This window comes from Crotalus tigris, unplaced genomic scaffold, assembly GCF_016545835.1.
Source record: "Crotalus tigris isolate CLP2741 ecotype Arizona unplaced genomic scaffold, ASM1654583v1 scf7180000024347.1601321, whole genome shotgun sequence".
NCBI lineage: Eukaryota > Metazoa > Chordata > Lepidosauria > Squamata > Viperidae > Crotalus > Crotalus tigris.
The window spans coordinates 377,005-389,938 of NW_024100516.1; the positions used below are offsets into that span (position 1 = coordinate 377,005).

General features: G+C 48.0%; 1 protein-coding gene across 1 annotated transcript in view; it reads left to right on the plus strand.

The window, feature by feature from the left end:
- Nucleotides 1-283: 283 nt before the first annotated feature.
- The window catches only part of ZNF512B (zinc finger protein 512B), a 76,337-nt gene continuing 63,686 nt past the window's right edge, over nucleotides 284-12,934 (plus strand). The window contains exon 1 of the mRNA XM_039326936.1: nucleotides 284-482. The gene's annotated coding sequence lies outside the window, so the exon portion shown is untranslated. The remainder of the gene's footprint in view (nucleotides 483-12,934) is intronic.

The window sequence follows — 12,934 nt, forward strand, 5'->3', positions numbered from 1 at the left end:
TGGGAACACGACCTCCGACTTGTCCTGCGCTGCCGATCCGAGTTAAAGTCCCCCTCTCTCCCACGCGCCTCCCTTTTCCCCAAGGGGTGTGTGTCTGTGTCTGTGTGCGTGGGGGGGGGGAAACACCTCCCCTCCTCCTCCTCCTCTCCCGAACCCCCCCCCCGGAATCTCTCCCACCGCCCTCCCCCGGGATCCCTTCCCCAGCTCCGGAGGGGCCGATCCCCGCTGGCCGATTAAAATAATACCGCGAGAATTGCGAGCGTCGAGGGCGAAACTGTCAAAGGGAGAAGGAGAGGAGGAGGAGGAGGAGGAAGAAGGGAAGGAAGAAGAAGAAGAGGAGGAGGAGAGAAGGAAAGGAGGGGGGGTCTCCGCGCATGATCCGGCGGTGCTTTGGCCGGGCGCGTCGCGGCGGCTGCGGGCTGGCTGGGCTGGCGGGGAACCCCACGCGTGGAAGAGGAGGAGAGCTGGCCGCACGCTCGGAGGTAAGCGAGGCCGGCCAGCCAGGCACCCCGGCTCGTCCAGCCCCGGCCCTTCTCCCCCTGCCCGGGCCGCCCGCTTCCACCGCCCCAGAGCCCCCGGCCCGGCTCGCTTCTGCCTGCCTGGCTGGCTGGGTCCCCGGGGCTCGGCGCCTTCCCTTGCGCGGAGGCTTTGCAAGCCCGCTCTCCTCCTCCCTTCCTCCTTTCCTCCCTTCTTCCTTCCTCCCTTCCTCCCTTCTCTCTGCCATCCCTCCTTCTGCATAAAAAGTCGCCATTTTGCTTCATTGCTTTCCCGGGGCGTTTCAGGATTGAGTTAGCCCGCCCGGGCTGCCCCCCCACGCCTCGGCCCGAAGCCCTCCCTTTCCCCCCCCACCCACTCGTGTTTTTTTCGGGGGGGGGCACCGCGAGACCCCCCCCTCCCCTCTCCCGCCTGCGGGGGGGAAAGAACAGCGGGAGAAGGTGTGGGGGCTGCTGGGCTGGCGCGGGAGGGAGGTGCGGGCGTGTTTGTGCAATAGGGGGTGCAATTGGGGGGGGGTCGGGTTGTTTATGGGGAGGGGGATGCCCCCCCTTTTTTTGCAAGGGAGAGAAACACTCGGCTTCTTCTCCTCTCTCCCCCCCCCTTCTCTCTCCCCCCCCCCAGCTCCAGGCTCCTCCGTTTTCCTTTTCGGCAGGCGGAGCGTTTGCAAAAGGGGGGGGGGGAGAAAGGGAAAGGGAAGAAGAAAGCGAAAGTGAGGGGAGGGGAGGGGGGAGAGAAAGCACTTTTAGGAAATGTTAGGGAAAGGCCGGGGGGGAGGAGGAAGGGGGGGGCTTTCCCCCCGCTGGGCCACCCGCGTCCCTTCAGCGACAGGTGGTGGGACTGTCGCCCCCTACTCCCCCCTCCCTTGGCCGCGCCTGGCACGCGCGTGGAGACCCCCCCAGGAGTGGGGGGGTGTCAGAGGGACTCAGGCGCGCGTGGGCCTGTCTCAGCGGGTCACCTCGAGGTCACTGGTGGGGGGGGAAGCTCTGGCCACTAGGCTCTGGTGCCCCTCAAGGGCGGGGGGGGGGAATCCCGATCAAGTTTGCCAAAGTTTGGGTGGGAATTGAGACCTTCCTCCTGGGAAGGCAGGAATTGCTGTTGGGGGGGGGGAGTGCTGGATATCTTGGTGATGCCCCGGCCTGGATATTGGGGTAGCCCCACGGGCAGCAGGGGCTCTAGGGGGGGGGGTGGCATGCAGGTAGAGGGGTCTGTCAAGAGCCTTTGGAGGTAGTCCTTGACTTACGGCGTTTCCGTTGCTAAGCGAGACAGTTGTTGAGGGCGCTGCGCCTCATCGGATGCGACCTGTTTTCGCCACAGTTGTTAAGCAAATGGCTGCAGTTGTTAAAGTGAGTCATGCGGTCGTGAAGCGAATCCATGGACTTCGCTCGGTGGAAGCCGGCCGGGAAAGTTAGGAATGGTGATCACGTGACACACACACCCCCGGACAGCATAGCCGTAATAAAGACACACCTGTTGGTAAGCGGCCGGATTTTGATCACGTGACCATGCGGAGGGTGAAACCGTCATAAGTGTGAAAGATGGTCATAAATCACTTTTTTCAGTGCATGTTCCCAGGAATGGGGCATAATGCACCTTGCTTGAAAGCTTGACAAGGGAACCTAGATTCATAGAGCTGGAAGGGACCCTTGGAGGTCATCTAGACCAGTGGTTCTCAACCTTTTTAATGCCACGACCCCCAACCGGTCGTAAGTCAAGGACTACTCAACCAGTCGTAAGTCAAGGACTACTCAACTGGTGCAGCACCGTTTGCAGAATGGGACTTTTGGCGGGCTCAGCAGGGCAGAGACAGCCTGGACAATTCCTATTGGCTTTTGAAAGCCAATAGAATTAGACTCTATTCAAGAGAGTCTGTTCCATTGGCTTCCAAAAGCCAATAGAATAAAAGGGAGTAGCACAGCTAAGGAAAAGAGGAAAAAAAAATGGCGGACTGCATTGTTTGGCGACCCCCGTGAAATGGTCGTTCGACCCCAAATGGGGTCCCGACCCACAGGTTGAGAACCGCTGGTCTAGACCAACCCTTCTCTGATGCAGGCAGGGGATGCTCTGGTGGAGTCTGCCCTTAGAAGATGAGGTGACATGAGGTCGCTTTGAAGGCTCTGCCAATCTTTTGATTCCCGAAGCTGAGCGGTTAGTCCGCGACTTACGACCACAATCGAGCCCAAATTTTCCGTTCTTAAATGAGACATTTGTCAAGTTTTACGACCTTTCTTGCCGCGGTTTTTAAGCGAATCCCCGCAGTTGTTAAGTTAATAACATGGTTGTTAAGTGAATCTGGCTTCCCCATTGACTTTGCTTGTCAGACGTTTACCAAGGGGATCACATGATCCCAGGACGCTGTGACCGTCGTAAATATGAGTCAGTTGCCAAGCGTCTGAATTTTGAACACTTGACCAAAAGGATGCTTGCAATGGTCGCCTGTGTGAAAAACTGTTATAAGTCACCTTTTTCAATGCCGTTGTAACTTTGAATCGTCACTAAGTGAACTGTCGTTAAGTCGAGGACTTCCTGCATAGGTAACATGTTCAATGTACAGGAAGTCATGTTCGGGTTCAAGAAAGGGGGAAGAGCGATCAACATCCCTCTCCTCAACTTTACAGCACATTCATATTTTGGAAACGGGAAAGGAGTGGGCCTGTGTTCACACAACCGGAGACTGGATGGGTTTGAAAAGGGAGTAGCACAGCTAAGGAAAAGGGGGAAAAAACGGCGGACTGCGTTGTTTGGCGACCCCCGTGAAATGGTCGTTCGACCCCAAATGGGGTCCCGACCCACAGGTTGAGAACCACTGGCTTAGCTAGTTGGTGACTCTGTGCCTGCACTCACACAACATGGTTAAGCTTGTCAAGTGAGGATCCAGCAGAGACATTTGAATGGCATACTAAGCTGGAGGTTAACCTTGGTTAAGTGTTCGCCTGGCTTTGGATGAATCCAGCTTGTTTAGTTGGCTCTAAGGTTCAGTGTGTTGTGTGAATCCAAGCGCAACTGGAATTACAACATGGATGGCTAGGTAAACTATGATTCAGTGAACCACGGAACATTTATAGGTAAAGGCAACCTGGAAAAATATAGGAAGTTTTCAACTAACAACAGTTCATGACCGTTTAAAATTATAATGGCACTGAAAATAGTGAGTTATGAATGTTTTTCACACTTAACGACGGTTGCAGCAGCCCCAGGGTGACATGATCAAAATTCATACATTTGGCAAGTGACTCGTATTTATGACGGTTGCAGTGTCCTGGGGTCATGTGATCCCCTTTTGCGACCTTCTGGGGGACCCAGATTCACTTAACAACTGTGTGGCTAGCTCAACAATGGCTGTGCTTCCCTTAATGACTGTGGCCAGGGAAAGCATGTAGATTTTAAACCTGAGCTTTTTTTTAATTAGATATTATGCCAGAAAAGATTGATAAGCAAAGCCTATATTTGATTTTGCATGTCACAACAGTGGCAAGAATCCTATTTGCCTAATATTGGGAAAAGGAAGAAACACCATCAGAGGAAGAAATAATTAAAAAAATACTAGAATGTGCAGAAATGGACAGACTAACTATGAGGTTGAGAGAAAAAGAGGAAACAAAATAATATCAGACTTGGGACTTGTTTTATCAATGGCTGGAAAAAGGAATATAGGAATTAAATTTGTGTTAGAGAATGATAAACTCAGGCAACACGTTGTTGATTAAGTACTGTTGAATTGCATGGAAAAAAATTAATAAAAATTTTATTTGGGGCTCAATTGTGGTCGTACGTCGAGGACCACCTGTCCTTCTAAGATTTGATTGTCTTTATCCTTTTGGGAATCAATGAACGGAAAGGCCACGGTTGTTTTCCGTTCCCCAGGCCAAGTGATTTTAAAAGAATCTCGTTCCCAAGTTGTGCAGTTTGCTGGGGATCTGTCCAGAAATTCTTTGCAAGGCTGATCTCCCGACTGAAGACCAGCTGAAGCGAGGAGGCCATTGCTGAAGTTTAGGGGCTTTTGAGGAAAAGACCGGCGGGGAGCATTTAGCATCCTTTCAAACGATGATGGTTTGTGCAGTTTGCCTTTGCCCTTAATGCCCGTTGGCAGGTGGAGAATAGCAGCATCGTTAATCCTTTGCAATAGCAACCTGCGTCGGTGAAAGTGGAATTTATCCTCGTGGGCCATCTGATCCTGTTTGCCGCAAAAATGGTTCTGCAGGTAGTCCTCGCCTTAAAAACCGGTCCCTTTGTGAGCGTTCAAAGTCAGGAGTCCCCAATCTGTGGGACACGACTCATTGCCAGGTTACAGCTTGGTCACCGGGCCATGTGAGTAGCTGGCTGGTGTGCATGTGTGCGTGCATGCACAGCCCCACTCGTCGCGAGGGTTGTGGGCACTCACGGCCCCCGTGAGTGTTCACTTCACCACAAAACCACCCCTTCTTTTTCCCCTTGCTCTGCTCCGGGCCAACAATCCCAAAAGTTTGGGGAACTGTGTTCTAAGTTACGATGAGACTCTCCAGGGTTGGGTTACCACTTGGTTGTGAAGTTTGGATGGCCGCCTCCCCCCCCCCCGGTCCGTGGTTGTGGGAATGCATTTCGGGCGCTCGGGCACCGGACTTTGCCGTGTCCCATAGTTGGGAAATTGCATCTTCTGTTGTTGTTTACCAAAAGCAGCACCATTGCTTTGCTTAAGGATTGCGATATTTGCTTAACGACGGCCAACAGAAATAAAATCAGGTGAATCACCTGCTCAGGCTCCGTTATGGGTCTAAATTGAGGACTACCTGTAGGGATTATGGCAGTACTCTAGATAACAGGAGATGGTGAGTTCTAATTCTGGTTTGAGCCAATCACCAGGAGATGGTGAGTTCTAGTCCTGCCTTTGGCGTGAAAGTCGGCTGGGTGACTTTGGTCCAATCACCAGGAGATGGTGAGTTCTAGTCCCACCTTGGCGTGAAAGTCGGGTGGGTGACTTTGATCCAATCAATAGGAGATGGTGAGTTCTAGTCCCGCTTTAGGAGTGAAAGCCGGCTGGGTGACTTTGGGCCAATCACCAGGAGATGGTGAGTTCTAGTCCCGCCTTGGCGTGAAAGTCGGCTGGGTGACTTTGGTCCAATCACCAGGAGATGGTGAGTTCTAGTCCCGCCCTCCGCGTGAAAGCCGGCTGGGTGACTTTGATCCAATCAATAGGAGATGGTGAGTTCTAGTCCCGCCTTAGGAGTGAAAGCCGGCTGGGTGACTTTGGGCCAATCACTAGGAGATGGTGAGTTCTAGTCCCGCCTTGGCGTGAAAGTCGGCTGGGTGACTTTGGTCCAATCACCAGGAGATGGTGAGTTCTAGTCCCGCCTTCCGCGTGAAAGCCGGTTGGGTGACTTTGATCCAATCAATAGGAGATGGTGAGTTCTAGTCCCGCCTTAGGAGTGAAAGCCGGCTGGGTGACTTTGGGCCAATCACTAGGAGATGGTGAGTTCTAGTCCCGCCTTGGCGTGAAAGTCGGCTGGGTGATTTTGGTCCAATCACCAGGAGATGGTGAGTTCTAGTCCCGCCTTCCGCGTGAAAGTCGGCTGGGTGACTTTGATCCAATCAATAGGAGATGGTGAGTTCTAGTCCCGCTTTAGGAGTGAAAGCCGGCTGGGTGACTTTGGGCCAATCACCAGGAGATGGTGAGTTCTAGTCCCGCCTTGGCGTGAAAGTCGGCTGGGTGACTTTGGTCCAATCACCAGGAGATGGTGAGTTCTAGTCCTGCCTTCCGCGTGAAAGCCGGCTGGGTGACTTTGGTCCAATCACCAGGAGATGGTGAGTTCTAGTCCCACCTTTGGTGTGAAAGCCGGCTGGGTGACTTTGGTCCAATCACCAGGAGATGGTGAGTTCTAGTCCCGCCTTAGGCATGAAAGCCGGCTGGCTGACTTCGGGCCAATCACCAGGAGATGGTGAGTGCTAGTCCAGTTTAGGCAGGTGATTTGGGCCAGTCACTCCCTCTTAGCCCAACCCACCTCACAGGGTTGTTGTGGTGAAAGTAGGAGGCAGAATATATGTTGGATATCCAAATATATGTTGGATATGTATTTGCTGCCTTGAGTTATGTATAAAAATAAGAAAGGTGGGATTTTTTTAAAAAAAAATCTTTGAAAAAAATTCAAACACTATTACTTTCTCCTGCCTTTTTTTAAAAAAAAATATTAAATCATAATGCTTGCAACAGCAAGATGAGGGAAAGTGTCTGTTTTCACTTAATCCTCCTTTCTTAATCCTTGTACTGTGGGCGTAGGAATACAGCTTTTCAAGTTTTGAAGTGGGAGATGTTTGCTGTAGAGAAATTAACAAAAAACGAACCTCCATTTGTACAGGAAGAGAAATGTAAAAAGGTTGGTCAGTGCTGCGCTGAGGTGAATACAACAGCAAAAATGTAGGGCAGGGGGCAGGGGAATTCTGGGAGTTGAAGTCCGCAAGTCTTAAAATTGCCAAGCTTGGACACCCCTGGGAGAGATTCATTTGCCTGATAATTCTAATTGGGGGGTGTTTTTTTCTTTGCAGCTAATTGACTTCCCAGCTGTTTTTTCATTTCCAGGGAAATAACCTAAAGCAGGGGTCTTCAAAGTTGGCCCCTTTATGACTTGTGGACTTCAACTCCCAGAATGCCTTAGCCAGGAGTTGAAGTCCACAAGTCTTAAAGTTGCCAAGTTTGAAGACCCCTGGTATAGGGTTTCGTGCCTGAGCAGGGGGTTGGACTAGAAGACCTCCGAGGTCCCTTCCAACTCTGTTGTTCTGTTCTATATTTAACAAGATCAGTCAGAGCAGCTGCTTTCATGCAACATGCTAAACTTGCTTTTAAGTTGGCTTGGATTCTTTGATGGCTTAATGTGCGACGCCTGTTGAATGCATCAGTTATGTTATGATCCAGCAGAAGCCTGGCAAAGAATGATAATCCTGGTAACCTGGTTAAGTCTGGGGTGGATGGTAGCTGGTTTGATCCCGTGGAGTGATTTGGATGTTACCCAGATTCTCAAGAGGCTGTTGATATTTTCCAACAACCTCCCCCACCCCACCCTCCCCCATCCAGCATGAATTCCACAAGCAAACTGTTTAATTGGCGTTCTCCATGGAAAGGTAGAAAATTGTGTTGAGAAAAAAACGGATGCGGGACAAAATAAAAAGAAACACTTCCTCACTCAGCTTGTTTGTATGTTGTGTTCATAGACACCCTTTGCCCTACCAGTTGAAGATCTTGCAGCTGTGCTCACCAAACAAGCTAACCTTAATTAGTGTTAACCTTAGTTAGATTCCTTCCTTTTTTCCCTCCCTCCTTCTTTCCTTCCTTCCCTCCCTTCTCCCTCCCTCCATCCTTTTTCCTTCCTTCCTTCCTTCTCTTTCCTTCCCTTCCTCCTTCCTTCCTTCTTTCCTCCCTCCCTCCATCCTTTTCCTTCCTTCCTTCTTTTTCTTTCCTTTCCTTCCTCCTTCCTTCTTTCTTTCCTCCCTCCCTCCATCCTTTTCCCTTCCTTCCTTTTTTCTCTTTCCTCCCTTCTTTCCTTCTTTCCTTCTTTCTCTTTCCTTCCCTTCCCTTCCTCCTTTCTTCCCTCCTTTCTCCCTCCCTCCATCCTTTTCCCTTCCTTCCTCCCTTCCTTCCTTCCTCCCTTCCTTCCTTCCTTCCTTCCTTCCTTCCTTCTCTTTCCTTCCCTTCCTTCCTTCCTTCCTTCCTTCCTTCCTTCCTTCCTTCCTTCCCTCCCTCCCTTCCTTCCCTCCTTTCTCCCTCCCTCCATCCTTTTCCTTTCCTTCTCCCTCTCTACTTCTTCCCTCCCTTTTCCTGTCCTCCCTCCTTTTCCCTCCCTCCCTACTTCCTCCCTCCCTTTTCCTTTCCTCCCTCCCTCTCTTTTTTCACTTCTTCCCTCCCTCCCTCCCTCCCTTCTTTTCCCTCCCTCCCTCCCTCCTGTGAAACCAACCAATTTGCTTATCCATTGTTTGTACCAACCAGTTACCAACTTGATCAGTGAAGCCCAGAAAATGAGTTAAAACTAAGCAGTCAGATTTTCGGAGTTTGTGTGAATGGGACGCATGTCAACTAAGGCTAAAGAAAAGCGCTTAAGATTCTGTTATTTACTCTGAAACCGGTGTGTGCTTCATTTCCGAAGCTCGCTTGATTTAAACCCTGTTACCATTCCATGTTAAGGTGACCCCACTGAACAATTTGCTAAGTTAATAAAAAGCCAGGTGAAATGTGCCAAAACTAAAGCCACGTAGAAAGATTGACTGGTAGCAACAGGAATAGACTGTAAGTAGGAGTGGAGCACTGGCAATTATGCATTATTTTATACTTAAGTGCAAAATCCAAAAAAAAATCCATTTTTTTTTATGAAGTACAAAAATCAAAAAAGCTACTGCCGTTACACACTAAAATTCTCCAGGTTGGGTGCAAAACTGGAAATGCACAAATTTGTAGACTTCCATCTAGAATCATAGAATGCTAGGGCTGGGAGAGACTTTGGAGGTCATCTAGTCCAACCCCCTACTCAAGGCAAAGAGACCTTATACCATCCTGGCCAACTGGTTGTCCAGTCTCTTCTTGAAAAGCTCCAGTGAGGGACACCCACAACTCCAAGAGGCAAGGCTTTCCCATGATGGTTCCTTGTTCTCAGTCCTGCGTCTGGTTCTAACACTTTACACCTGGGAAGGCAGCCCTGGGCCACAGGACAGAGGTAAAAAAACTCAAAATAGTGGCCACAACCACATGATCACAGCCCCTCCGTTTGTGTGGGAAAGAGGGAGGGCTTTGATCACAAGATCGCGGCTGCCATCTTGACTTTTTTGACCATCCTGCCAGTGTCCCATAAGGCAGAATGTTATTTTCAAGCTGCAGATGGCTTCCTTCCTTCCTTCCTTCCTTCCTTCCTTCCTTCCTCCCTTCCTTCCTTACTTTCCTTACTCCCTTCCTTTCTTCCCAACCCTAATCCACTCCTCCCTCCTTCTCTCCTCCCTTCCTCCCTTCCTTCTCAACCCTAATCCACTCCTTCCTTCCTCCCTCCCTCCCTCCCTTTCTTTCTTTCTTCCTTCCTTCCTTCCTTCCCATTTTTCTTCCTTCCCATTTTCCTTTCTCCCTCCTTCCTTCCTTCCTTCCTTCCTTCCTTCCTTCCTTCCTTCCTTCCTTCCTTCCTTCCTTCCTTCCTCTCCTCCCTCTCGTCCATCTCCCTGTTTCTCCTTCCTTCCTTTTTCTCTTATTTTCTCTACTAGAACAATCTCGTCACAGGTAGTCCTCGACTTGCAACCGTTCGTTTAATGACCATACGACAACCCTGAAAAAAAGTGACTTATGACCATTTTTCACACTTACGACCGTTGCAGCATCCCCCTAGTCATGGGATCAAAATTCGGACGCTTGGCCAGCGACTCTTAGAGTCGGTCCTTTCCAACTCTGTTCACAGGTAGTCCTTGACGTACAACCACAATGGAGCCCAAAATTTCTGTTGCTAAGTGAGACATTTGTTCAGTGAGCTTACGGCCTTGATTGCCAGAGTTGTTAAATGAATCACTGCAGATGTTAAGCTGCTTACACAGTCGTTAAGTGAATCTGGCTTCCCCCGTTGATTTTGCCTGTCAGAAGGTCGCAAAAAGGGATCGCGTGACCCTGGGACACACTGCAACCGTCATAAGTACATGCCAGTTGCCAAGCATCTGAATTTTGATCACCTGATCAGGGAGGTGCTGCAACGGTCGTAAGTGTGAAAAACGGTCATAAGTCCCTTTTTTCCAGTGCTGATGTAACTTTGAACAGTCACTAAACAAACTGTTGTAGGTTGAGGGCTACCTGGTATTCTGTTAAAACTTTTTTTTTTAATAATATTTTATTAATTTTCCATTTTTCCATTTGAATATTGAAAAAGCAACGTGGTGACTGGGTTACAATAGTTCTATAACAAAATCTTAGTGCAAATCTCAGGTTACAACATTGAATATTTCTTCTCTTTTTTCCTTAACATTTACTGTCTCGCATTCAAACCAGTACATTTCTAATTATATCAACTCAATAAGAACATCATTATTACATTCATCAATACATTTTTAGCTTATACATATCTTAATTACATTCATAAACAATTCATATCCTGTTATTAATTTTTGCTCAATTTTTAGTTTCTTATCAAGGAGAGAAGCAGCCTAGAACTAAGGAGAAACTTCCTGACAGTGAGAACAATTAACCCGTGGAACAACCTGCCTCCAGAAGCTGTGAATGCTCCAACACTGGAAGTTTTTAAGAAGAGACTGGACAGCCATTTGTCTGAAGTGGTAATAGGGTTTCCTGCCTGAGCAGGGGGTTGGACTAGATGACCACCAAGGTCCCTTCCAACTTTATTATTATTATTACTATTATTATTATTATTATTATTATTATTATTCCGATTTAACCTTTGATATTTATAATTTTCAGGCTTTGGGTAACCAAAATTTCTCTTATCTCACTTCATAACAAACTATAATATCCAAAATACATATTTTATCTATTTGAATATAATCTTGTTCTATTTCCTAAGAGTTATCTGCCTCAACTTACCAGGTCTGTAGTATGGGTATAATTCTGGCCTTTCTCATGCCCTTCTAGTTTGCCATCTCTATGCCCGCTCCAGGAATCAGCTCTAGGAGAAAGGAGTTTGCAGTTTTTGCATAGTTTGGATGCATAAATTTAATAATAATAATAAGAACAACAACAACAAGAAGAATAACAATAACAATAAAATTGGAAGGAACCTTGAAGGTCATCTAGTCCAACCCCCTGTTCAAGCAGGAAAGCCTATACCATTTCGGACAAATGACTGTCCAGTCTCTTCTTAAAAACTTCCAGTGTTGGAGCATTCACCACTTCTGGAGGCAGGTTGTTCCACTGGTTAATTGTTCTCACTGTCAGGAAATTTTTCCTTAATTCCAGGTTGCTTCTCTCCTTGATTAGTTGGCATCCATTTTTTTTGTTCTCCCTAAAATAATTTTACTGCTTATCTTTGGGTGGCATGAACCTAGTTACAGGTGTTTTTTAAATTATTTTATTTTGATCTTTCAGTCTTTAAAACAATGGCTGTGTTCAAACGGTGTCGCCTCAGGTCAGATCGTACCAGATGTATTTCTATTTGATTTTTTTTTTTTTTTGAGGGCTTCACTTTTTGTGCAAAATTGGACCGGCTAATTTATTGCTCAATGTGCAGCTTTGGAAAAGGAGAACAGTTCAGAAACCGGGTTGAGAGTATTGTGTAAATGTAGGTAATGTTGTCTCCTCTCTGGCAAAGCGCTCACAGCCTGCAGTAAAGGATGCATTGTATCAACATATTTAGAATTGAATATTAAGAAAGGAGAATATTTGCAGCTTGGGGTTGAAAGGACGGGTTCTTGATGCTCTCTGAGCTTGGATTTTTTTTTGCAGATCCTTCATTACCTAAACTAGGTAACCTCATCAGTGTTGGAAGGGATTGGCGTTTGCTCTCCTTCCATTCTAGCCCTGATGATGTTACCTAGTTTGGTAGTGAAACGTCTGCAAGAAAACAACTAAGCTCAGAGAGCACCAAGGACCCCTCAGAATTGAATACAGATAGTCCTCAACTTAAACAGTTCACTTATTCACTTATTACAATGGCATTGGAAAAAATTACAGCCTTTTTTCACACTTATTGGCGTTGCAGCATCCCCAGGGTCACGTGAAAACAATTCAGATGCTTGGCAACTGACTTGAATTTATGACGGTTGCAGTGTCCCGGGGGTGTGTGTGTGTGTCATGTGATCCCCTTTTGCGACCTTCCGACGAGCAAGATCAATGGCCAAGCCAGATTCCCTTAGCAGCCATGTGACTAATGTAACCACTGCAATGATTCCCTTAACAACGGAGGCAAGAAAGGTCATAAAATGAGGCAAAACTCACTTAGCAACTGTCTCGCTTAACAACAGAAATTTTGAGCTCAATTGTTGTAAGTTGAGAACTACAGTACCTGTATACCTTAGGCCATGGGGTCTTCAAACTTGGCCCTTTTATGACTTGTGGACTTCAACTCCCAGAATTCCTTAGGCTTTGCCACTTTCATGGCTGGACTTCATATCCCAGAATTCCCCAGCCAGGTGTGCTGGCTGGGGAATTCTGGGAGTTGAAGTCCATACATCTTAAAGTGGCTAAGCTTGAGAAACGCTCCTTCAAAGGGATGCATTACTGGTGACCAGCCTATCAAGACTTTTTCGTCTAAGACACACCAACATTTCTTGGTTGGGTGTTCAGATGGTCTTTAGAGGAGCAACTTGGGAGAGCTGTATCTTCACCCCTGGCTTGGAAGTTGCTCAGAAACTGCTGGGTCAGTACAAGATCCCTGATTCTGGTCTAAGATTGATCCAGCAGGGCTGTTACGAAGTTCTGAAGAAGCTGCAGTGGGCTAAGGTCCAACTCTTTGACCTCCATCCCAGAAGGTTAAACCAACCCCCTGCCCCCTTGTTTGAATGCCCA